The sequence below is a fragment of the Rhinolophus sinicus genome, chromosome 17, assembly GCF_057876585.1.
Source record: "Rhinolophus sinicus isolate RSI-liver-muscle chromosome 17, RSI-T2T, whole genome shotgun sequence".
Lineage (NCBI taxonomy): Eukaryota > Metazoa > Chordata > Mammalia > Chiroptera > Rhinolophidae > Rhinolophus > Rhinolophus sinicus.
Window position 1 is genome coordinate 71894576 of NC_142517.1, and position 25844 is coordinate 71920419.

The window sequence follows — 25844 nt, forward strand, 5'->3', positions numbered from 1 at the left end:
AAGGCATAAATTAAGTGACATAAGTCAGTCACAGTAGGACTGCATGATTCCTCCTGCCTGAGGTGCCTGAAATAGCCAAAAGTATGGAAGTCAACAATAGAATGGTAGTTAAGAGGGAATTGGGGAGGAGGATATTGGGAGTAGGTGTTGTTCAATGGATGTACAGGTATAGTTATACAGTTAAATAAGTTCTAGACGTCTGCTGTACAACATAGTGCATCTATAGTTAACAATAAGCTATTGCTCATTTAAAAATTTGTTAAGAATGTAGATCTCATGTTATGTTTTCTTACCACACATACAAAAAAACAAGCACACAAAAGGCAGCAAAGAGGAACAAGTACATATTTGCAGTTGGATAAGTTTATCACCCTGATTGTGGTGATGGTAGCATGAATGTGTCCAAAAATCAGCAAATTGTGTATATTAATTTTGTGCAGTTTTTTTGTATACCAATTATACCTCAGTAAAGGTGGGGAATAAAAAAACTTGTAAGCAGTCATAGCAACTCTATTTTTAATAGCCAAAAAGTGAAAACAGTCCATATGTCTATAAACATGTAAATGAATAAATAAGTTTTGGTGTATCCACACAATAAGATGTCACTCAGCAACAAAAATGAATGAACTCTCAATACATGTAACAACATGGGTCTAATAGTTATGCTGAGGGAAAGAAGCCAAACACTCCCCCTACACACACACAAATGTATATACTATAAAATTTCATGTATATAAAATTCGGAAAAATGCAAACTAATTCATAATTTCAGAGAGAAGACTATTGGTTCCCCAAAGGCAAAAAAGATACAAGCCAGAAGAGAGAGTAAGGGATTACAGAGGGGCCCGAGGAGCGTTTTGGAAATAATGGATATGTTCATTATGTTGAACTGGTGATGGTTTCATGAGTGAATATAGATATGTTGAAACTCATCATGGTGTTCATTTTATATATGTGTACTTTACTGTATCTCAGGTTTTCTTCTCTCTCTTTTTTCCAACAGTACAGAGGTCTTTTATTTTTTTACACCTATGCCATGAATTCATAGGGAATGCATTCCAGCAGCTCAGGCTCCTTTCCATTGGTTCTCACAATGTGTGCTTCTCTGGGTGGGGCAGGCTGGTGTTTCAGTTGAACCCAAGTACCTTTCTCTTTGGCTTCCTTCTTTTTCTGATCATTTTCCTTCGCCTGTTTCAGGAAGCTAGCTTGGCTTTTAGAGTACTTAATATGCTCAATACAAACATTAATTCTGTTGGCAGGAATCTTGCCCTTAACTTGTTTGTTTCCAACAATGCCAACCGCATGCCCAGTAACACTGTAGACCCTTCATTTTTGCCATGGTAACATTTGTGGGGCATTCCTTTTTGAACAGTGCCCATTCCCTTGATGTCTACAGTATCACTTTTCTTGTAAATATGCATATATGTGGCCAAAGGAACAACTCCATGTTTTCTAAAAGGCTTAGAGAACATACAGCTAGGGATTCTCCTCTTTCCCTTTGTTTTGGTCATTTTGACAAGTTACTGGAAGATGGAGGTCCTGGCGGAAAAACTATCTCAGTTATTCTTAATATAGCTGAAAAATAGTGAATCTAAAATAACAAGATGCCATTTTAAAAGATTTTAAATTATATAAGATTTAAATTTTAACAAATAAGGGTATATAAATGAAAATATTTTAAAATTTTAAAAATGTAATTGATAGCAGAAGAGAGAGGGGAAGAACTCCCAAAGGAGAGCAAACAGCAAGTGCAAAGACCCTGGGGCAGGAAAGAACTTTTAGCAACCCAAAAGATTGATGTGGCTGAACTGCTGTGAGAGTTGTAGTGGGAACTACAGTCAAACGAGGGTGGAGGGACAGCAGATATCAATTTGGGCAGGACTTTATGAGTGTCCCCCCCTTTTTAGAATTTTGCATATTCTGTTAAATGCAAGGGGATATCATGGAGAGACTTAAATAGAAAGGCGCTCTCCAAACTGTGAAAGATCACTCTGGCATGTAAGTGGATAATAACTTTGAGGAGGACAACAGTGAAAGTCAGGTGACCAGTAGGGAGGCACTCTTAGTAACACAGGTAAGAAATGATTATGGCTTACACTAGGATAGTGGCAGAGGAGATGGAAAGAAATAGATAGAGCTAAACTATATTTTGGAGGCAGAATGATAATGCTTAGGTCAGATGTGAGGAATGAAGATGAAAGAGGTGAAAGGAATATTTGCAGTTTACTATCTTCAGAAAGCAAAAACATGAAGTGCCAAATAGTAAGATAAAAATGTTAAAAGAAGAAATTTGTAAAGTGAGTATCAAAGGTCAAGTTTTAAACAATAAATTTGAGAAAACCTGGAAGACATCTAGGTAAAATTGATGTGAAGGTAAGTAGATTTACAAAACTAAGTGTTATAATGCATGATCCTTATTGAAGATTTAAATGTGTACATAAATGGTTGACCTAATCTCTGATTATTTCCTTAGTCTAGACATTTAAGAAATATTAGGTTGGTGCAAAAGTAATTGTGGTTTTTGCAATTATTTTTTAACATTTTAAACCACAATTACTTTTACACCAACCTAATAGAAATTGTTTGTAAATACTCTTAGGAATATTAATATTTTAAAGATATTTTACACATGGAATGTACTTTTGAGAAAGTTTACACTCTCCTATATTTCCTAGCAGTATAAAGTGAATCCTTAGCTGTGTAAAAGGATGTTTACACCCTTGTCTGGGTGTTCATACATATTTTAATGTACATAATTTAAACACACACACACTCACACACACACACACACACGTATTTACTTAAGTTAGTTGAGTCATTTCATTAGTTTGAATGTAAAGAGACCAGATTAGAGGGTGACCAACTAGAGATCAATATGGGATTATTGTTGTCTAGTGTATTTTAAACTGCTTTACTTCTGGTCAACCACTTTAACAAAACTTCTTTAAAATATTTTAATCTACATACGCTGGAAATTTTGTGGTCCAGAGAAGTTATGGTAAAAACCAGCCTAGGTTCTGGGTGTGGCAGTTCCAAAAGATGTAATTAAATATATTCAATTTTAGCTTATTAGCATACTAACTAAGTTTTAGTTACACCAAAGTGATCACTGGAGAATTGTAGGCAACTCTTCTTAATGAGGATATAGCTAAGCTTTGGAATTGATAAACTAATCTACATCAGACACAAAAACTTACGATGGTAGCTTAGAAAACCAACTCTTCAAACTTTCTCTTTCACAAGTTGCTCATGCTCAGTAATAAAGTATTGGATGTGAGGAGAAAATTTCAGGATAAGGACAAATAAAGTCATATTAGGATAAATATCTATAGGCTAAAGTCTTTATGAAACAATTCCAGAAAGATTTGTAATTTTCTCTTCATCAGTCTACCAAAGTATGCATACTGAAAATGAAAACTAGAGGAGTTTTGCTTCCGAAAGAATGGAGGTGGCTTTTGGATACAATTCTTTACAGAACATGCCTATTTTAAAGCTAAGTTCCCTCTTTTAGAAGCATAATCATACTGCAAATATCTTCATAACTTTTTCTCATTGGCTCACAAGAAAAATGCAAAACACAGGTCTTCCCCATTCCTTTCCTTATAAACAAATTCTATAACTGCAGCTAGGGAAATACCACTCTTTCTGTAAGCAGAGATTGGAATTAATTGATGTGACACTAAAAACAACCTCTTTTACTGGTTGCTATAGCAATGAAAATGCTGAAACATGAAAATGAGTGAACACTATATATTTTTCTTATTTAACTGTACTTCCGTGTCAAGCTCAGTTTCAAGGGCTAGGACTACATGTAAATCATGTAAATAAGGGTTTTAACACAATGTGGTAACCTATTCCATGTAGTGATAGCTTTTCTGTAAGAATTACATTGAGGGAAAATGTTTATAAAGGAGAATGGTTGGAAAATTTAGTCAGAGTAGATGAGTTTCCTCCAGTACGAGGAGGTATGTGTCAGTGACGTGGAAGTCATCATCATGGGTGGGTGAATACTGAATTAAACTCATAGATTTCCAGAGGAGTTACTGTCCACTAGTCCCATAGACAAATACAAACTTATAAACGTGGTTTCTTTTTAGACAAAACACCCTGCTAAATTTGTTTTTACAAAGGAAGGACTTGAAATCTAGAGAGGCAAAATGACTTTCTCCCATATAACAAAACAAACTGGTACTGGTACTGGTACTGGGATTAGCGCCCAGAATTAGGTCTGTGCCAATTGTAATTTCTAACAACTGTGTCATTATAAAATTAAAAATAAAAAAAAACCCTCTTCTCTGAATAATGATGAAATATTCTATTATGAACATATGGGGTACATCATGTGATGAGTGATACACACACATACACACACACACACACACACACACACAAGAGGTTGGACAATTCAGTTTGCAAATTCATCCTAGAAAAAGTGCTACATACCTCATTGCTGAATATCACTACGGTCACCTTTGAAGTACTCCCCTAGGGAAGCTATGCACCGATACCAGCACCTAGTCAAACCTTCAAAGCAATTTTGAAACTTTTTTTCTGGAATGGCCATCAGAGCTGTCATTGAATTACACTTGATGTCCTGAATGTCATCAAAATGTCTTCCTTTTACTATTTCCTTTATCTTCGGGTAAAGAAAGAAGTCATTGGGGCCAGATCAGGTGAGTGGGGAGGGTGTTCCAATACAGTTACTTGTTTACTGGCTAAAAACTCCTTCACCGACAGTGCTGTGTGAGCTGGTGCATTGTCGTGATGTAAGAGCCATGAATTGTTGGTGAAAAGTTAGATTATCTAACTTTTTCACACAGCCTTTCTAGATAGTAAACTTGGTTAACTGTTTGTCCAGTTGGTACAAATTCATAATGAATAATCCCTCTGATATTAAAAAAGTTTAGCAACATCATTGCAACAAGTTCCAAATTTATTTTTGTGTGTGTGTATACTCATATATATGTATATTGCTTTATATATATGTATGTATATATATATATATATATATATATATATATATATATATATATATATATAGGTGTTTTTTTTCAAAAGTGATTATATCTGAAATGACCTTTCACAGTGAGGTTTGTGGTTATGATAACAATACCTTTTATGTGGACACACACACACAAAACAACACAACAGCAACAACAAAAAACAAACCCAATGAAATAAGGGACAAGGAAATTAATATTTCTTTACCTTCTATACAAACAATGCCTTGGAACCAATCCAACATTTCAGGAGCATTAGGATATCCTAATGTCCATATAACTATAAGTTAAAACTGTGAGAGAACAAATAGATCTTAATTTCTAGCTTCCTTTTAAAACTACTCCTGCTCTGTCCTTGCATCATAATACATGGCACATAATACATACTTCCAAACCACTTGTACATACACTGTTTATGTACAAGATAGATGAGCCAATTTCAAGGAGCTTGCTAAATATATTTATATATTTTCAAACTTTTTGTAGTTGTTGCTGTTAATGGGATTGACTGAATTTACAAAGTAACTCGCTCTAGGTTTTGCATTGAAACAAGGTTATTGTCTCCATTACTTTGCTAAAATAACACTGTTGCTGTGATAGATGGGCAGACCATGATCCTGTGCTTAATTTTCCTTTTAAAATTCAGACAGATCATCTGTTCTCGGTCAATCAGTTTTCTTATTTTGTAGTCTGTGTGATGCCTTAATAAAAGATATGTTTTGGTTTTAAAACAGTTGATTCAAAATGCCTTTATTTTTTAATGTGGCTTAGTTTCCAACTAGTGAACTGTATTCTGACTACCCCAATGAGCTATCTTCAAACGAGCAGGATAGTTCTTTTTCATTTTAATGTATACGTTTCTTCTTCAGTTCAGTTAAAAACATCGACTGCCAATACTTGTTGAGCTGCTTCAAACTATCAAAAGCAGTTTGCCCTATAACAACATAAGCTAAAGACAGCACTAAGCTGTAGTGAAATTCCATATTTAGGATTCCAAATGATTTCTAAAATCAAAGGGGAGTATCACACTCAGAATTGTTTCTGTACCTATAAAGGGCGTGGAAAGTTTCCTCACTTTTTTTTTGTTTGTTCTTTTTGCTCAATACTTCAAATTTTTGTTAAGTTTTTCAAGTGTGTTCAATGATTTTTCCTTTGTCAGATAGGAATTTTATGATCAGTATTTACAGGGAGCTCACAACACTTTGAAATCCTTACAAGTCACTGGAGTAGCAGTATAGTAATTTAGGATTACAGTAGGATTTTGAAACAAAAATAAAGTGTCTTTTTCAAATTCTCCGTTATACAGAGTTTCTGTGGGGTGAAAGCAGCCATAGAGCTGGAGTATGCTTGGCTTGCATTCTGATGGTTCTGGCTCTTGGAGATGTTGACAATTTTATCTCTATTGCCCTTGGCAGAGGGTGCTTGACTAATCATAGAGAAATCAGAGACAGTCAACTGTTTTGAGAACTATTAAGGTATTTGTCTTTGAGAATTTAAAGCATAGTAAAATTTGTCAATAGTCACATAGAAATTGTCCCAGTATAAAATAGTTGTATAACTAAGAAATATACACATATATAAGGTTAAGAATTTGAAACATTTGTATCATTAATATTTGTTTTATTAGTGGAAAATAAAAATTTTAAATTATATATAATAAATCTTACAAATATTATTAAAGAAATATTTTTCTTCCTTGTTCTTCATTAGATATGTAGATATTAAAGCTTATGATTCTTGATGATTTTAACATTTCAAAACATTGATGTCCCTAGATATCTTTCAATCTATTTTAAAATACCTTCTGGCTTTCTTCTATAGAACAGGAACTAAATGCCAGCTGCAAAAGAATATAAGTATGGATGCTTTTGAAGACAAAATTCTTTTAAGATACAGATATTATTCTTTGTGAAACAAGAATAAAATCATGCCCCTTATTCATTGTCAGTGGGCCTGCTCTTCCAGAATACATTACTATCTCTTATCTAATAGCCTATTACAGACTGCAGAGCATGTAAAAGCAGTGATATTGTTTAGGGTCTACAGATTTCATTTTTTATTTCAATGCCATTATTGAATAACCCCTCAAATGGAAATTCAATATTGGCATGCTACATGATAAGCTATGTTAATAGCTCATGTTATGCAAGAATTGAGCAATTACTTGAAATTTAATAGTAGGCCTGTGAAAATGTATAATTGGCCAGATTCTCATCCACAGTAAGGTTATTTAGTTAGTTACCTTAGTGTTAGCAGATTAGAATGTGGTCGTTTGAAAAAAGCTTATGAAGCATGGTCAGATAAAGAGGGGATTTCGTTTATGTGGTTCGACTGGGATGAGAGAGAGAAACACTTCAAGGAGTGGTTGGTTTGAGCAGAAGTTGAAGTGTTAGAATGAGATTTGAGCAGTGGAAACATGGCAATTTTTATGTTCTTTAGTTTTATACATATATATGTACCCTTGAAAGTAGGGCTTGTGCAGATTTTTTTTTTCCAGTATGAAGACTATTGTAAATTTTAGACATACTACAGATGGGAAGTTTAATTTAAAAAGAAAAAAATATTAAAATATTAAAAGTCAAGAATGAAGAAGGAAAATTAATCACCAGTTGGAAAATTAGGTATAATTAGAATTAATGATGAAGATGTTATATTCAGAAAGCAGTGATACATGGAAACCACATTGGAAAAGGGCAATCATGAAAAGTCTGAAACGTTGACTCATCAGTAGGAGTCACATAGTTGTGTATTCATGAGTTCATATAGATGATTCTCATGGCATTTCATGATTCTATGATAATGTCTTTTATTCTATACCAGGGAAGACAGATGTGCCCTTAGAAAGTCACTGAGTTAAAAATAAAATCAAATAAAGCATTTAAAAAGCATCTAACTTGAAACTATCACCAAAACTTTATATATCTGGTAGCAAGACTTAGAGCTAGGGGAGACCATTTTGTACAAACACTGATCTTTCCAATGAAGATGGTCATAGCCAGGGAGGTTATTTATCCAAAAGCACAACAGCTACTCTTTCGAGTAAGGGCTAAATCCTAAGACCCTAAAGACTAAATCCTAAGATTCTTATTGCACAGATCAGGGATCATTAAAACCAACATTTAAGGTAGACACTTTTAGGAATTTTTAGGTGAAATAAAGGGAACAATTTTTTTAGCTCTCCCGTCCCCAATTGGAGAAAACCAATAATTATTTTCCTTTTGAAGTGTAGCAGTTCTCGAATTTTTCTCTCTCCTTAGACTTGCTAGAACTGCTTTTACATAGAAAGGGGAATGAATGTATTCTAAGGAAACTAAGATGTTTAGGAATCACGTCTATTACTAAAACTGTGCGCTTACTTCCAACCATCTAGAAAATTCCAGAATATCAAGTCATGAGATAGATATCTTACACATAAGATAGTCTGTGTGATAAAGTCTGCAAAATGTTCAGATAGGTGTCTTCAAAGAGTTAAACTCATAATCTCAGGATTATTGTCTTGTCTATTAAATATGCTAGCACATATAATGCACTTAGAATAGCACCCAGCTCATAGAAGGTGAAATACAAGTGTGTGCTAGTATTGTTATTACATTTACGATCATCATTTTCATCTCACTCTCTAATGTTCTCCTTGGAGCTCTGAGCCTGCTTTGGCTCCAGGAAATGGAGAATTCTTAGCATTTACATTGTGTATCTCTATACTGAGCACTTTGCAATACAAAAGGTGATCAAAAGTTGCTTATTAAATGAATACTGTTGAATACGCTCACAAAGGGCCAGCTTAACATACCACTTTTTGTGTGAGATAAATCCAAATAGGACAACTCTGAACTTTGTTAAATTGCTATCAATAGTCCAAGTATTTAAAGCAAAAGAAAATAGAATAAATGAACAAAAAATTTTACCCTGGGAAAAAGAAAAAAATGGAAGAGAATGGAATTTGTTATGAGGTATAAATTCATGGCTGCATGTGGTAGGCTGAATAATAGATCCCCAAAGATGTTCATGTTCTAATCCCCAGAACCTGTGAATAGGTTATTTTACATGGTAAAAAGGAACTTGACAGATGTGATTAAGCTAAGAATCTTGAGATGAGAAGATTATCCTGGATGATCCAGGATGGCCAATATAATTAATCATACAATATAATTAATCATAGGGTCCATATGGGAAGGAGGCAGTGGATCAGAGTTAGAGAGGGGAGATGTAAACATGAAAGCTGAGGTCACAGAGGAGAGAAGATGCTACTTTGTTAGCTTTGAAGATGAAGGAAGGGCCCACAAACCAAGGAATGTAGGCAAGCTCTAGAAGCTGAAGAAGGCAATGGAATGTATTTTTCCCTAGAGCTTCAACAACAATACAGACCTGCCAGCACCTTGATTTTTTATCCCAGAGAAACTGATTTTAGATACTTGACTTTCAGAACTGTAATGTAAACATATGTGTTGTTTTTAGCAATTAACTTTATGGTGATTCGTTACAGAAGCCACAGAAAACTAAAACAATGCAGCATCTCTGTATATTAAGGCATATTAGATTATAACACGAAGTTACTAAACTTTGTGTCTTTGTAGTTGCAATTCTTGCACCCATCAGCTATATCCATCCACCCCATTCCCAGAAAGTGCCTTTCTTTCTTCTTCTTTCCTCCCCCAGTTCCGTTTTAAATGTACATATGTACATGAAACCTGATTCTTCCCAGACCTTATCCACCCATGAACACTTCTACAGTCATGGCAAGTGTAATTCAAAATTCATTGGCCCCTCTCTCCATTTTGCAAAGGCTGCATCTCAAAGCTATTCCCGGGGGTCTCCAGAGGTTGCTTTACATTTGATCACAAAGCAGTCCCCTTCTGCAGGGGGTTACTCTGCGCTCCAGGCACCACAGTACTGCAAACTGTATCCTCAGCAGGCACATTGGTGGTGTTAGCACATACGGTGTTCTGTACTAGGTATCACTGGACCCCTGCTGGGTGCACTTGCAAAGCACTGAATCTTTTTAGCGTCACTGCTTGCAGGTTATTTGGTATAAAAGAAAAAAGAAAAAAACTCTCTGTTCTTAATACTTCACTATGTTAAATGAGTCCAAAGGCAGTGCTCCCAATATTTGACAGAGATTTTAGGGAGGCAGTTGCTTCGTGTTTTATTTAGGTTTCCTGTTATCCATGAGATCCAGAATTGAACCCCAGGTGGGGATGCTGGGAAGACAATGTGAGTGAAGACTCCATGTTTTAATCACAATTGCCTTCTTCCCTTGAGAACCAGGGCACTTATACTGCATCTGGCTCTTCTGGCTTTGTTCCTTCTTTCTCTAGGAAACTTTCTCTACCAGAAGTTGGCTCATTCTTTTTCCAATTATCCCATTGCTCCATCTAGAAAGTCATGGCTAGCTTTGAATATGGCTTGAAGTCTCTCAGACCTCATGAAAATTGACTTTTGGGAGGTTTTCTCCACCTGTTCACCAGTTTGACATAATGCCACTTGGACTCAGCATAAATTCATCTTTACCTCCATTTTTATACTTGCCTAAGCTTTATATGTGATTAATGACCTGGGAGCAACTGTTTAGTATATTTCCTCACAGTGTAAAGCCAAGATTAAAATGATGATCTACCTGAAAAGATTGCTATGTAGTTTTGTGTCTGAAAAATTATAATCTATTTTACATCCTCAGATCTGCGTTTTGTTGTGATAATATAAAGAATCCAGTACACTTGTGTATACTGTGTTTGCAATAGTTGTCATCACCCGCAGGATTTATAAGAAATGTTTATCCATCCTAAACAGGAGAGGTGGATTTGAGGTCAGTGCTGATTAGGTTAAGCCTGACTAAATAGCCAGAAATGCTAACTATGGACAAGGATGGTTGGTAAATAAGAAGTGCTATCAGTGATTTCAATTCCTTACAGCTGAATAACGAGCCCTTTTGAAATAATAATTTCAACTTTGAAGTAATAATTAAATGAATAACTTGAACTAACAATTAAATTCTTTAAATGAATAATTTCAACTTTATACTATTACTCAGGCCTGTTGTGAAAACAAACAATGATTAGTCCACGCTTTACTCAGAGAAATTGCAATCTCCTCAGCAAGAACATTATGCGCTGGTTAACAGCTTGGTTTCTGCATTATTTATCCATAGATACATAACAAATTTACCCAAATATTAGCATCTTAAAACAACAAAAAGACATTATTTCACGTAGTTTCTGGGGCCAGGAATCTAGAAGCAACTTAGCTAGATGATTCTGACTCAGAGTTTCTCATGAGGTTGTGGTCAAGCTGATGCTTGGGCCACATTCATCTGAAGACTTGACTGGATTTAAGTTCAACCTCCAAACTCACTCACATGGTTGTTGGCAGAAGGTTTCACTTCCTTGCCAACTGAGCTCCTCCATTTGGCTATGTGTGACTTGGAAGCTGGCTTCCAACAGAGTGAATGAGGAGGAGCAGGAGGAGAGAGAGACAGAGAGAGAGAGAGAGAGAGAGAGAGAGAGAGAGAGAGAGAGAGAGAGAGAGAGATTAGAAGCAAAGCACCAAGTTAAGGCCACACACACAACAGGAGAGCCTTATGTAAGGGCAGGAATACCAGGAAGTGGGGACCACTGGGCACCACTTGAGTGGTGGCTACCACAGCCACCAACTTGCTGGCTGAATGTGAATAAGGCACTGTGCTTCCTGGAGCCTTAATTTCTCTTCTTACAAGTTCAAATAGTTGACTAGATAATCTCTTCTACATATATTTGGGTTCTCAGAGATGATGATATACTTGAGAATAATTACATTGTAGAGGATTTGGACAGATGTATACTCAGCGAATGGGAGAATTTAACTTTAGTACCTTTACCTCAGTTCCCCAAAGTGACTGCTGAATTGTTTTCATTTTTGTTTTTTACAGTCTAAAACATTTTCCAAAGATGAATTCTGGTGATCAACAGCAATTGTAATTAAGTAGCACAAATTATTTTACATAACACTATTTAAGGATTGTTTCTCAAACTCCCTTATCTTACCATTGAGGAAATGAGATACAGAATTGTTTCATATGCTGCTACCGGTCCCTAGGCTAATTATGGGCATTTATCTTTGTATAATATTGTATGTAATAGCACTACTTTAGCTAAGGAAATAAAATAAATCGCATGTATTGAGAATTACCTGTGCCTAGCACTCTTCTAAGTGCTCTTGTAATCCTCCCAATAATCTTAGCAAGGTAGAACAAGAATGATTTGCTTTGGTCACACATCCATGCCGTGGCACAGTCAGGATTTGATACTAGACTGTCTGGCCCCCAAAACCAGGCTCTCAACACCTATGCTTTACTATTTATAGATAAGGTACTGAACTTACACGTGTTCATAAAGCAAATTCAAGGGGAGGACCAAATCGGGAATGTAGCTGACTTACTTATACAGGCATCCACCCAGTGAATTCACACTCATGGCAGATGTTATGGTGGTTCTGGAATGATTCAACTCTCGTTTTTAAGTGTACTCAGACCTCCCAAACTCCAGGAAAATAAAGATAAAGAGGCTGACTACATCAGATCTAAATTTGGATTTTGAGTACATCAGACATTCTTCCATTTTAGGAAGGCATCATGAACCCCAGTTTCTTAATTACATGTCAGACTTAGTAATTTTACATTCCAAAAGCATAAAGTTTCCCTGTTACTATAGCATCTGTTAGATACATGATTTCATCTTTTGTCCTGCATGTTAAGGATCTGGGTTTCGGTATGGGATAAAATGATGATGGCAGCTAGGTATGAGCTGACAAACACTAGCCTCAGTAAACACCAATTATTTCTCTTGTTTTTGTTTTCAGAGTGAACCACATGCTGGAGAATCCCCAAAATAGCTTAGAATGAGGTACATGGGATAACTAAAGCTTCTCTGAAAGCTATTTTTCAGTATGCGTTCTGTTTTGTAGATCTATTCAACAATTCAGAGAAAATTCTAAAGAAATTTTCTGGCTGCTTCAGTGAAAAGAATTTAGAGCACATAGCTGGTTATCTGATCTTTGAGGAAATAGTCACATACACTAAAATACTGACTGAATTTTCTTCATTTTTAGTATGTGTAATACAAATTAATACTGGGAATATGACAATTTAGTGTATTGAATGTAGTTGTCCAGATAAAATAAAGGACATTCAGTTAAATTTGCATTTCAGATAAACAAATACTTAGTATAAAATATTTGGTACAAATTTATATTAAAAATATTTGTTCCTTATCTGAAATTCAAATTTAACTGGGCATCTGTATTTTTATTTGATAAATCTGGCAAGCTTAATTTGGGGACCTTGAAAAGAATTAAGAATGTTCTCTTTGCTACTGTTTTGAAGACTGATGGTCTCATTCCTTTGGACTCCACTTTAAAGTGTAAACTAAGCAATAGCTGAGCCTCCATGTTTTATGTTAAAAAGCAGAGGCTTTGAGGTTAGATAAATTAGGTTCCAATTTAGCTCTGCTATTTACTATCTGTATGCCCAGGAGCAAAGTTTTTAACATGTGTGTTCCTCCTTTATCTCACTGGACTCATAGGCAGAATAACACCCACCTCAGAATATTCTTTTCAAGATCAAATGTATCTAAAATCGTTGAGGTTCTCCTATATAATAACCATGGAATATATTTTAATTATTTCTTCATTTCTTGTCGCTATAAAAATATGTGGCCTGCATTTCTTTAAGTCTTGCCTGCTTATGGGTACAAATGCTATTATATTGATAATAGTTTGAATTTCATCAATTTTCCTCTACACATGTAATAGAGACAACCCACTCTGGATTTTTCCCCATTTATTTTTAGAAATCTCACAGGATATCTCACATGTTCTTGGGAACTGTTCTCCTATATTTTTCTATCTCCAATCTATCTTTTTAATTATATTTTTAGAGCAGTTTTAGGTTTACCACAAAATTGAGAGGGAGGTACAGGGATTTCCCATATGCCACCTTGCCCCCGCTTCCACATGCATAACCTTGCACATTACCAACATCACGCTCCAGAGTGGCACATTTCTCACCAAGGATGAACCTACATTGAGCTTACATAACCACTCAAAGTCCAAAGTCTACCTTAGTGTTCAGTCTTTATGTTGTGCATTCTATCGTTTTGAGAAAATGGCCATAACATCCATCCATCATTATAATATCATACAGAGTATTTTCATTGTCCTATATTCTCTGTGCTCTGCCTATTCATCTCTTCCCCACCCCCTATGACCAGTGATCTCTTTACTGTCTCCATAATTTTGCCTTTTGCAGAATGCCATATAGTTGGAACCATTCAGTGTGTAGGCTTTTCAGATTGTTTTCTTTCCATTAGCAATATGCATTTAAGTTTCCTCCATGTCTTTTCACGGCTTGATAGTTCATTTGCTTTTAGCACAGAATAATATTCCATTGTCTGGATGTACCACAGTTTATTTAGCTATTCGCTTATTGAAGGATAACTTAGTTGCTTCCAAACAATTTTTTTATCTGTTTCACATGAGGCATTTTAACAATGTTTATCATTCCTGTCCCTGAACCTTCTGACATCTTTGAGGCAGTTGATCCTTTTACTCAGGGTATTAACTCCTTATGCTTCCAAAATTAGGAAACCTGGGGGTGGCGGTGGTGGGGAGGGTACAAAAGTATATTACATTTACTCTAGTACTCAATACTACAAGGCCAAACCATGCTCTGAGGACTAGTGTGGACAATTCTCCTTTTCCTCTTGTTATTTAGAGTAGCTGAAGTACTAAAGCTTTGGTTCCCATATTTTAGTTTTCCTTGTAAAATAGCTTTTTGTGAGGCCCAAACTTCCTTACAGAAGCCTGTCCTACTCCCTTTTCTCCCTCCCTCTCCACCTTCCATCCTTCTTCCTTCTCTTTCTATAAAAGTGGAGTGCAGGTGCTATTGAAGTTGCCCTGAAGATACAAAGATTAACATACAGAGAAAGAACGTCATGGCAAACTGTTTCCCCTATCCAGAATACCCTACTCCTTTGCTCACACCACGTGACCCATTCAGTATTCAGTGGGACAAATTCAATGTAGAATGCGATGTAGATATAAAATGGGAGATAGGAAAAAGCAGCTTATTTAAAAATCAAAACCTCATGGAAAGATCCAAGATGGAATAGTAGATAAACACTGTGCCTGCATTTTTCTGTGAACACATTAAAATTATAATTAAATTATAGAAAAATGAACCTGGAACTATCTGAAGTTTAGCCCAACAGAAGTCCTATAACTGAAAATATAAAGAAGCCACATTCAGACTGGTAGGAAGGGCCGAGATGTGAAACAGTCCCCACACCTGCATGTGGTGGTTGAGAATCAGGAGGGATATCTCAGCTGCCTTTTCCCCCTGGAGGAGCGAGGGACCTCAGCCCCCTACACCAGGCTCCCCAGCCCGGAGTACTGGTATGGAGAAAAGGAGACCCCATACCATCTGGCTGTGAAAAACAGTAGGGATTCCAACCATTTGGGTGGGCCAGAAGGCTGCAGGAAACCCAGATATCTTCTTAAATGGCCTGGGCACAGACTCACTCGCTCGCAGGCACTCACCTTGGGTTCCAGTGGAAGCACGGTGACTGGGGGGGCCTCGGAGACATATGGGGGGCAGACTGAGGTGTGTGGCTTTGGGAAGAGAACTGGAGAACAGTCAGCCTTCTCCCAGTGAGAGCTCTATTTTTCACAGAGCCAGCAGGCGAACGCCATCTTTTCTGTGTTGAGCTTTCCCCCTCCAGCCTTACCTGAATCTGATTGGTCTGGTGAGCTTCACTGCTTTGCTCTGCTCACTCAGCTAGGACCCTGCCCCACCCAAATCGTGCACCGCCAGAAATACTTTCTTCATGAGCAGCCAGCCCCGTCCACCTTGCAGGGATGAAAAACGATATGTCATGAAAACGAAAATGAAATAAACAAAAATAAAGCTGGGGTAGCAATACTTATATTAGACAAAATAGACTTTAAAACAAAGGCTATAACAAGAGACAATGAAGGACCCAGTGATCCTACTTCTGGGTATTTACTTGAAGAAATCCAAAATGCTACTTTGAGGGGTCATGTGCATCCACACATTCGTTGCAGCATTGTTTACAATGGCCTAGAGGTGGAGGCAGCGCGGGTGTCTATGAATCGATGAACGGATAAAGAGTAGGTAGTACATATATACAATGGAATATTGCTTGGCCATGGAAGAGAATGGGTTGTTGTCACCTGCAACAGCATGGATTGACTTGGAGGGTATTGTGCTGAGAAAGACAGAGAAAGACAGATGCAATGTGATTTCACTTATATGTGAAATCTAAGAACAAAATTAACAAACAAAACAGAAACAAACTCATGGATACAGAAAACATTTTTTTTTTTTAATTGAGGAATATTAAAGAACAGTGTGTTTTTCCAGGGCCCATCAGCTCCAAGTCAAGTCATTGTCCTTCAATCTAGTTGTTGTGGGCACAGCTCAGCTCCAAGTCCAGTCGCCGTTTTCAGTCTTTAGTTGCAGGGGGCACAGCCCTACATCCCATGTGGGAATTGAACTGGCAATCTTGTTGTTAAGAGCTCACGCTCTAACCAATTGAGCCATCTGGCCTCCCCGATACAGAAAACATTTTGATGGTTGCAAGATGAGATGGGGCTTGGGGGTTGGGTGAAAAAAAAAAAGGGATTAAGAAGTACAAATTTGTTGTTACAAAATAGTTATGGGTATGTAGGGTATAGCATAAGGAATATAGTCAATAATATTGTAATAACTATGTATAATGTCGGATGGGTACTAGATTTGTTGGAGTGATAGATGGGAGGGGGTTGGGAGTCAGGGTGAAAAAGGTTAAGGATTAAAAAGTACAAATTGGTAGTTACAAAATAGTCATCAGGATGTAAAGTAAAGCATAAGGAATGTAATCAATAATATGGTAATAACTATGTATAGTGTTACATGGGTACTGGATTAGTCAGGGGGATCACTTAAATTATATAAATGTCTAACCACTATGCTATAGAACTGAAATTAATATAAAATGATATTAAATGTCAATGGTAATTGATACATTTAAAAAAGGGGGCAAGGGGAATAAGAGGTCCAAATTTCCAGGTACAAAACAAATAAGTCATGGGGATATAATATATAGCATAGGGAATATAGTCAATAATATTGTGATTGCATAGTGCAGTGTCAAGTGGTTGCTGGACTTATCATGGTGATCACATCTTTAGGTATATACATGTTGAATAGCTATGGTGTACATCTGAAACTAGTATAATATTGTATGTAAGCTATGTTTTGAATAAAAATCTTTACAAAAATGACTTATCAAACTGCACACTTCAAATATGTGCAGTTTGTTGTATATCAATTTTACCCCAATAAAAAGGTGTCCTAAAAAAAGAAAAAAAATCAAAACCTCATAGTATTTATCAGAGAGAAACAGAATAAATGACAGTTCAAATTTAACTCTTCAGAAAATGACTTGAGGGAAAATTATGCAATAGTGACATATGTTTGTTCTTTGTTTTGAGGTGAACATTATACTCTGTTTTCCATAGACCCTTTGGGTATAAAATAATAGGACTTAATGAAGTGATAAACTGGGAAAATGCTGGAACAAGGAATCAAAAGGGTGATGTCAGTTAGGTCAAAATCCAAAGGCATGATAATGGCAAAAACATCAAGTTTTGTCCCAGGCAAACAGAACATTCAGGACCTCTGAATGTACCTGTTTTCTGCCACTATTAATTTGCACATGCTAGCTTTCTTTCTTGGAAAGCTCTTTCACCCCTTATCTTTCTAAAATTGTCTTATTCTTCCCATGAACCATCTTCCTTTTGCCAAATGCCCTTGTCCTTCTCACAGAGAGACAATCATTTTACAGCCTATGCACCCTGCAAATATTTCTTCGATTGCAAATGCCACTTGCAATTTTAATGATTCCTTTGCACGTTTCTCTCATCTCCTCGAAGGCAGGGACCATCTGCTGCTCATCCCTGTGTCCCTTTTGCACAGAGCTTAGTGCACAATACTCCTTAGTAAATGTTTGGTGAATTGAAAATAGCAGGATCACTTATATAACATGAGAAGTGGACATGTAGATTATTTCATTCTATCACATATATTATTGTCAGCTATTAAGCATGAAAAAAGCTTTAAGGAATTATTTTTAAAAAGCAATAGATGAACAATATGTCAGGAGTTGAAAAATATTAATCTTCTGGTACATAGGTGCTCATTCTAACACTGATATGTATCTTTTATTTTCTTATCATGCCTAGAGTCCAGATGGATTTTTATTAGTTCATCAAACAACGCAGCAGACTTGACTTGTATTAAAATCAGTATAATTAGCCTACTCTTAAAATAAAACAAATAAGATTGCTAAATGGGCCTGGATATTTAGTTATGATGGTTTCCATGCCTAATAAATGTAAATGAGATAAAAGAGCAATATACTTCCTTACCATATGAGGCATAGATAACTTTTTAATAGCACCAGCTATGGTTACAGACCTTGCCTAACCTTGTAGTTTCCAGAACCTTTGCTTGGTCCAGACAAGGTTTCATTTACAGAAAAAAATTAAATTAACGGATTTTACCCCAAAAGCAAATGCACTTTTTTTGTTTTTTTCTAGATCCAAAGCCAGTTTGGCATGAATTTCAGTTGGTCTGAAACTTTCTGTACTTCTGATGAGGAGGCACAGAGGGTCTTCTGAGAAAGGGCTTTTCTTACAAACTGGAAGTAAGAGTGAGATAATATTAATAGTGACTATCTGTTAAGTATTTACATATCCAACACATTTAGTACTCACAACATTCTATGAATAGGTGAGATTCTAGCCTCTCTTTATATGACTAGGGGAGGAGTCCGCATCTAAACCCTGTACTTGCAAAATATATTCTAATTAGCTGTGAATGGGCACACATTCGTGTTAAAAGTTGTGATTAAAATATGCTGATTTAGTAAGTTAAGTTTTCCTTTCACTAAGGTTGTTCTGCATGGAGGAACCATGTAATTAGGTGCAAGTATTGCTATTGAACCCTGAGCAAGTTCATATCCCTCTAAACCACGGTCTATGTGATCATTCATGCTGTGGCCACTAGGGGGTGTTTGCTGAAGGCAAAGGAGCCTGCACCTGTCTTTTTTCCATGGGGAATGTCTTAACCTTCGAAATGTGTTCCTTGATTTACAGTGATACCTGGGCTTGGAGTTCACCGTTGCCACAACTTTTCCAGTATGTCACAAAGGTCTTCTGACAGTCCTCTGCTAATTATGCCTAATTGGATCTCTGTTTGGCACATTCCACGAAAATAATATGGTTTTGGAAAGGCCAGGATCCAGGGTGGGTACTAAAAAAACACTGTAATCATCTAACACAACACAAGTCAGCTCTTTTAAATGAGACTCTTTTTTGGTAGCTCTTTCCTAGAGTCTGCTGGCAAGTTCTGTAGAGCTAGAATGGATGGATCAAGAGATTTAACTCACAGCAAAGAGGAATTTGAGCATCAACACAAAGTTGAATAAAAAATGCAGTCTGGAACCAAGTCTATATTTTCAGTCTGGCTGAAAATATAGTTTTCATATACTTCAGATAAGTATGCTGAATGCACTCATTTAATTTAAAAAAGCATTACAGATAAATAGGAAACTGACTCATCATTTAATAAACTTCTAAGAGGAGAATAATTCATTTTACATAGCTGTACAAATTCAAGGGTTTAATGTAACCTCCTTCATCAGTTATTTTTTTTAATTTTTATTTGAAGTACTTATGTAGATCATTTCTTCTCTTCGTGCACAGTTGTATAAACTGGTTAGGGAGAAGCAACTAAAAACTAATTATCATGAAAATATAGATATCTGTTTTTGTGTATTCAACATTCTATTTTCAGAGTTTTAATATACATAATAGCACTTGCATATAGTTCTCCACACTCAAATGTGAACATAATTTATTCATTCATTCAATAAGTATCTATTAAAAACCTAATATATGCCAGGCACTATTCCTAATATATGCCAGGCACTATTCCAGGCACTTGAGATCCATTAGTGAACATAATAGCCCCCAAACCCTGTCACTGTGAAGCATACATTCTAGTGAAAGAAGAGAGACAACAAACAGAAAAACATAATGATAAGTAAATTACATAGTGTGTTGATATATAAATACTACTGAAAATTAGATCAGATTAAAGAGGACGAGGGTGCTGGGGAAGATTGCTGTGAGGCCAGAGCAGACCTCATTGAGAAGGTGAAATTTGAACAAGGACTCGAAGGAGCAAAGGGTGTTTGCCTTGCAGATACCTGACAGAGGGATGGACACTCCAGAAGAGGGAACAGCCAGTGCGAAGGTGACCATGGACAGAAGAACCAGGAGGATGACAAAATCTGACATAAGTTTTTAAAAGATCCACATTGATTTTTATGTTGCAAATAGACTGTGTGTGTGTGTTGGGATAGGTAGAGTTTCTAGGTTTCCTAGAAGACATGATAGTAGCTATTATCAGAGTAATAACAGTGGATTCTGGATTTATTTTGAAAGTTGAGCCAACTGGATATCCTCAGATTGGATGCAAGGGGTGGAAGGAAGAGAGGAATCAGATTCCTCCAAGGTGTTGGGCTTGAGCAGCTGGAAACATGAAGTTGTCTTTAACTGGTATAGGGAAGGCTGCAGGAGTCAGAGTGAGGGTGAGGAGAGAATGAGAAGTTCAGTTAGGCAGGATTAACTTGAGATGTCCATTCAACATCCTGAGTGCCAGTGGGATATGACCTTCTTTTCTCATTAGGAGTAACAGCCCCTGGCACAGGACCACCCTGCCCCTCTTCCATCCATGACAGACATCTCTGATCAAAAATCCCTTCATTTGTGCTAGCTTGATGGAGCTGAGTCTTTCTTAACACATGGATCTAGATAATCAATACTTCCTTACTGAAGTTTGAGAGTAAGAATTAATCCTATTATTTTTCTTGCTAGACTACGTCTAAAGACAAGCAGATTCTCCAAGTCATCTCATTACTGTAGCCAACAATTTCTTTTAACTACAATCATGCACCACATCGCATTTTGGTCAACGATGGACCACATACACGACTATGGTCCTAAAAGATTACAATGGAGCTGAAAAATTCCTGCTGCCTAATGACATCACGGCTGTTATAGCATCGTAGTGCTATGCATTACTCACATCTTTGTACTAATGCTGGTGTAAACAAACCTACTTTGCTGCCAGTTGTGCAAAAATATAGCACATACAATTATGTACAGTGCATGATATTTGAAAAATATAATAAATTATTATTGTTTATGTACTTACTACACTACACTTTTTATCATTATTTTAGAGGGCACTCTCTATTTATACAAAAAAGTTTGCTGTAAACAGCATGTCACTTGATTGCATCATTTTCTCTTGTGCTTGGTTTAATCTCATGTTGTTTTGTATAGTAAAATGCTATACAGGTTTTCAGCCTAGGAGCAATAGGCTATACTGTGTAGCCTAGTAGTAGGCTGGACCATCCAGGTTTATGTGAGTGCCCTTTATGATGTTTGCACAGTGAAATCACCTGACAATACACTTCTTAGAACCTATTCCCATCATTAATTGATGTGTGACTGTATACGATTTATCAATATCTAAACGGGGATAGACTTGGCACTAAACCCCCATTATCCCCCCCCCCTCCCCGTTGTAACTTGTCATTTCCTTGTGGAATAACTGTGGCTTTCTGCATTTTTCTAGGATGGGAAGGAGCAAGGTAGTGTCCTAGAAATCTGTCGCAGGGCTGCCTGACAGCAGATTTTTCCTGAACTGTTTTGGAGCTGTTATCCTATTCTCTTTAGCAACTTATTTTTCCACCCATTTGTAGAGTGAAAGAAAGTAGAAGAGGCATCTTGGATTTTGCCAGTGATGAAGGCATATTGGACGTGAGAGAAGGCTACCCTTCTAATTTCCTAATGAGAAAACACTTGGATTGTTGGAATGAGGAAGACAAAGGTGTCATTCTCTTTCACTAGTTAAATCTCTGTGTCTTGCATGTTCTTCCCCTTCCTCCCACAGAGCAAACATACTCTCTCCACCATCTACTAGAATTTAACAAAGTGTAAGTGGCACCTAGACACCAGAGAGTAGGGTATTTAAAAATAATTGAAATAAAATCTAAAGGGCATACTGTAAAAATACATCACTTCTTCATTTCAGAAAGAATTTATTAAGTGTGTCCAGGCTTTTGTTCAGTTAAAGAAAATGTTTTACATTTCTCTGCTTGTGGCAATCATCCATTTGGTAATAAGTTACAAGAAATGTATGTAAAATTCATGCTGGTTAGTAGAATGTCTGTGTCTGTCTTGTTTGCGGTACATAAACACAGACGTCAGGAGAGAGTTAATCTGAGAATGGAAAACTGCTGACACAGCAGCTAAGAGGTCTGTATCATCTGCCCACATGCTTGTTCTTTTGCAATTTACAGAGGAGGTTTTTTTAAAAATCTACATATAAATCAATAGAAAGAGAACTTCAGAGTGATTTAGAATTCTAACCACTTGTGTTAAGACAAAACTCCTTTTGATTATGTAATATTGCTTTGAATTCACTCATTTAGTAAAATCCCTACTGTCTTTCTTCCCATTACCCTGTATTTGTGAGTCTGAAAGAATAATGCATCCAAAAGTGGATTTCCAAATAAGTCAGTCTTCCTTTAAAAAAAGAATCAATTATTTTACAATTTACCAATGTGTATGACATTCTTTACTAGTAAAATAACATTTTAATAGCACTAGACAATTAGGTAGTGCTTCCTATTGGGGGTTCCATGTGCCGGGAAGATAAAAATGTTACTCAACCAATTTGTGCCTATTAGGTTCTCTGGTTGGCAACAGTAGGGAAGTGGAATGATAAGGTAACGGGATGAAAAGTGTTCTTAGGACCAACGATGAGGTGTAAAAGAAAACACTCCTGTTGCTGAACATGTTCCAGTTTGATGGCTTGTTTTCTACACATACATGTAGAGAAGACAGAAGATAGAAATATTAATTCACTTCTATTAAATTTGAATTTGAATTTCACTATAAACATGCTGTAAGACTGAGTACATATTTATTCAAATACGTGTTATCTCTTCTCTTTCTAAATAACTCCCTTGTGATTACTGCTTTTTATTTTATTTTAATAATTACCTTTACATTCTGCAGCACATTTCCTTGGATAACCTCAATAATAAGGACATTTCATCTTCTGAGGATGGCTGTCTTGAAGCTCTTCAGTCGGACGAGCAGCATCAGAATCACCTGGGTGGCTTAGGCAACTCTCATCCTCAGAGGTGCAGATTCAGTAAGTCTGAAAAGTTGCATTTCTAACAAGTTTCCAGGTCACACTGATGCTGCTGGTGTAGGGACAACAGTTTGAGAACCCTTATCTTCGTTTTATTTTGAAATTTTAAACTGGTTTTAAAAGCAGTTCCAAAGTTTCCCAAAACTAGTATTATTAAAATAGTTTTAAAACCTTTGAACACCACTGCTTTCCAGAGGCAAATATTCTGTAGGTGTTGCATTTGTTGATAAACAAAGAGCCCTAGGACTTCCTGCCTACCCATGGGATGCTGACCCAAACTCGCATGGAAGTAGCCTGTCGTGTGGCGAGCAAACACTTTCCACAGGATCACTGCCACCCAGCCACCTCTTCTTTGTGTGTCACAAGAACAGGGAGATATTATTTAGGGTTCAGCTTCCTAACATCCAAGAATTTTGTGAGAAACTTATGCATCTTCATTTCTCCATCCAAGAAAACAAAAACAGACTCGGAGAACTGATTCTGAGGAAATTAGAGTAAAATTGATAGTGAATCTTACCTATACAACTCTTCAAATGCTCCATCCGTTGGGGATCATTATGTCCCTTTTCTGTTTCATGATGTGTAACTTTCTTAACCCTCTCTCCACCTTTCCCACACCATACCTTGGACCATCTAGCAAACTGATTTTATTTAATGTCCTAAAAGTACCATGCTCTTTGTCATACTGTCATAGAACCAAATAGCAGTCTTATTTGTACTATTTGCTGACAAATGTTGGGAAAATAAATTAGAATTGGTTGAGCCTGATCTAATAATTTGCTCTTAGGTCCTGAAGACAGTTTAGTATTTTGCGTATAAATTTACTTATAAAATGAATTATTAGTTAGGAGAAATTATAACAATTTTAGATATAAAAACAGAGCATTTTAAGAATATCCCCAAATATATGGTGATGGAAGGAGAACTGATTCTGGGTGGTGAACACACAATGGGATTTATAGATGATGTAATACAGAATTGTACACCTGAAATCTATGTAACTTTACTAACAATTGTCACCCCAATAAACTTTAATTTAAAAAAAAAGGAATAGCCCAAGTAAGAACAGTATCTGAAAGACCAGTTGCCTAGTTTTCATCAAATCGAACTTGGGGACTAAGGGGAGAGGACAGCACGAAAACACTGATTGAGTTCCTGGAGACAAACATTATATAGGCAGATGAAATACTTCAAAAGAGAAGGGCAAAAAGCAAAGACTGTTGATTCAATTTTATGATATTCATGTTTCTCCCAGTTCTCACACCACAAATACCCAGGATTAACAGGGCCATCACCCCTTTTCTTTAGCCTGATGGCACAAATTCAGACACAAAATCCTGGCCATTATTTAGATGCTGAGTATATGGCAACTTGTGAAAAAATATAACATATCAAAATTAGAAGTAACTGGAGGTTTTCTGTGGTGGTAATGGCAGGCTACAGAGGAAGCACCAGAGTTACAGAAATGAAATTACTCAGCAAGACCTGAATTCACTGTTTCTATAAATTCCTAAAGTTTTTCTCTTCTTCTTGTGTATTTAATTTCTTAAATCTTTCTTCCTAACTACCTTTAGAGATCCCTTCTCTGCAGAAAGTTTCAGATTTCCCATTTCTGTGTTTCTGCTTCTTCCATCATAGCTACGTTTGTATGTTGCCTGTGAGTTTCCCCTTTTCATGCCCCTTCCATGACTCAATTGATCAGGTCCTTTCTGTACCATTTGCTGTACTGTGTTAAAACAACCTCGGATTAGAGGGTCAGGGGAATAACATTTCTTGTGTTACAAATATACTTTCTAAACATTTAATGTTGCCAACAGATGGACTCACTGTGAAAGCAGCATAACATGAAGACTAAACAGAAGTATGGAACTTTCTTCTAAAATAGTACAAGACTTATAAAATAGATTATCAAATTCATACTTCATGATGTGCATAAATATTGTAGAGTGGTATTTTTGTAAGTAGAAGGCGTTTGTAATATTTATTGTAAGTAGAAGGAGTTTGCATACCTCATTACCAATGTTTTTGCAAGTTTTATTTCTTCATGTCTCACTTTGTTAATTTTTAGTCTGTATCCACTGACAATCCTCCTGATGCCATAGGCTGTTTAATCATCACTCCTCTAAGAAAGAGTCTTAATCTAAGTTTGGGTAGTTGGGCACTCTTGTCCATGACTTTCTCACATGTCCCAATAAAAGGTTTTTCTGGGCTCCAGACATGTGTGCGATCTCTCAGACTACTCCTATGTAATATCATGTACCTGAACGCTCTTTGAGGAAAAAAAAAAAAATTCTAGCTGGTCATGCCTTGAGGGTCCTAGACAAAGAGGTAGAAACTCCAAATCTTTCTTCGATGAAAAAGTATAGTCAGCTTGTGGGTAACAGTGGTGTAATACACTGAGAATGAGCTCTTCTTTGGGATCTTAATAGAGATGAATATGAGAGGAGACTTTATTTATAAAGGATGAGGAAGAGGTAGTGTGGCTATTAGTTATCTCCATGAAAGTAATTTTCTCCTCC

At 36.5% G+C, this 25844-nt stretch overlaps 1 pseudogene; it reads right to left on the reverse strand.

The window, feature by feature from the left end:
* Nucleotides 1-1029: 1029 nt before the first annotated feature.
* Nucleotides 1030-1511, reverse strand: LOC109434573 (large ribosomal subunit protein eL21 pseudogene; annotated as a pseudogene).
* Between the last annotated feature and the right edge of the window lie 24333 nt (nucleotides 1512-25844).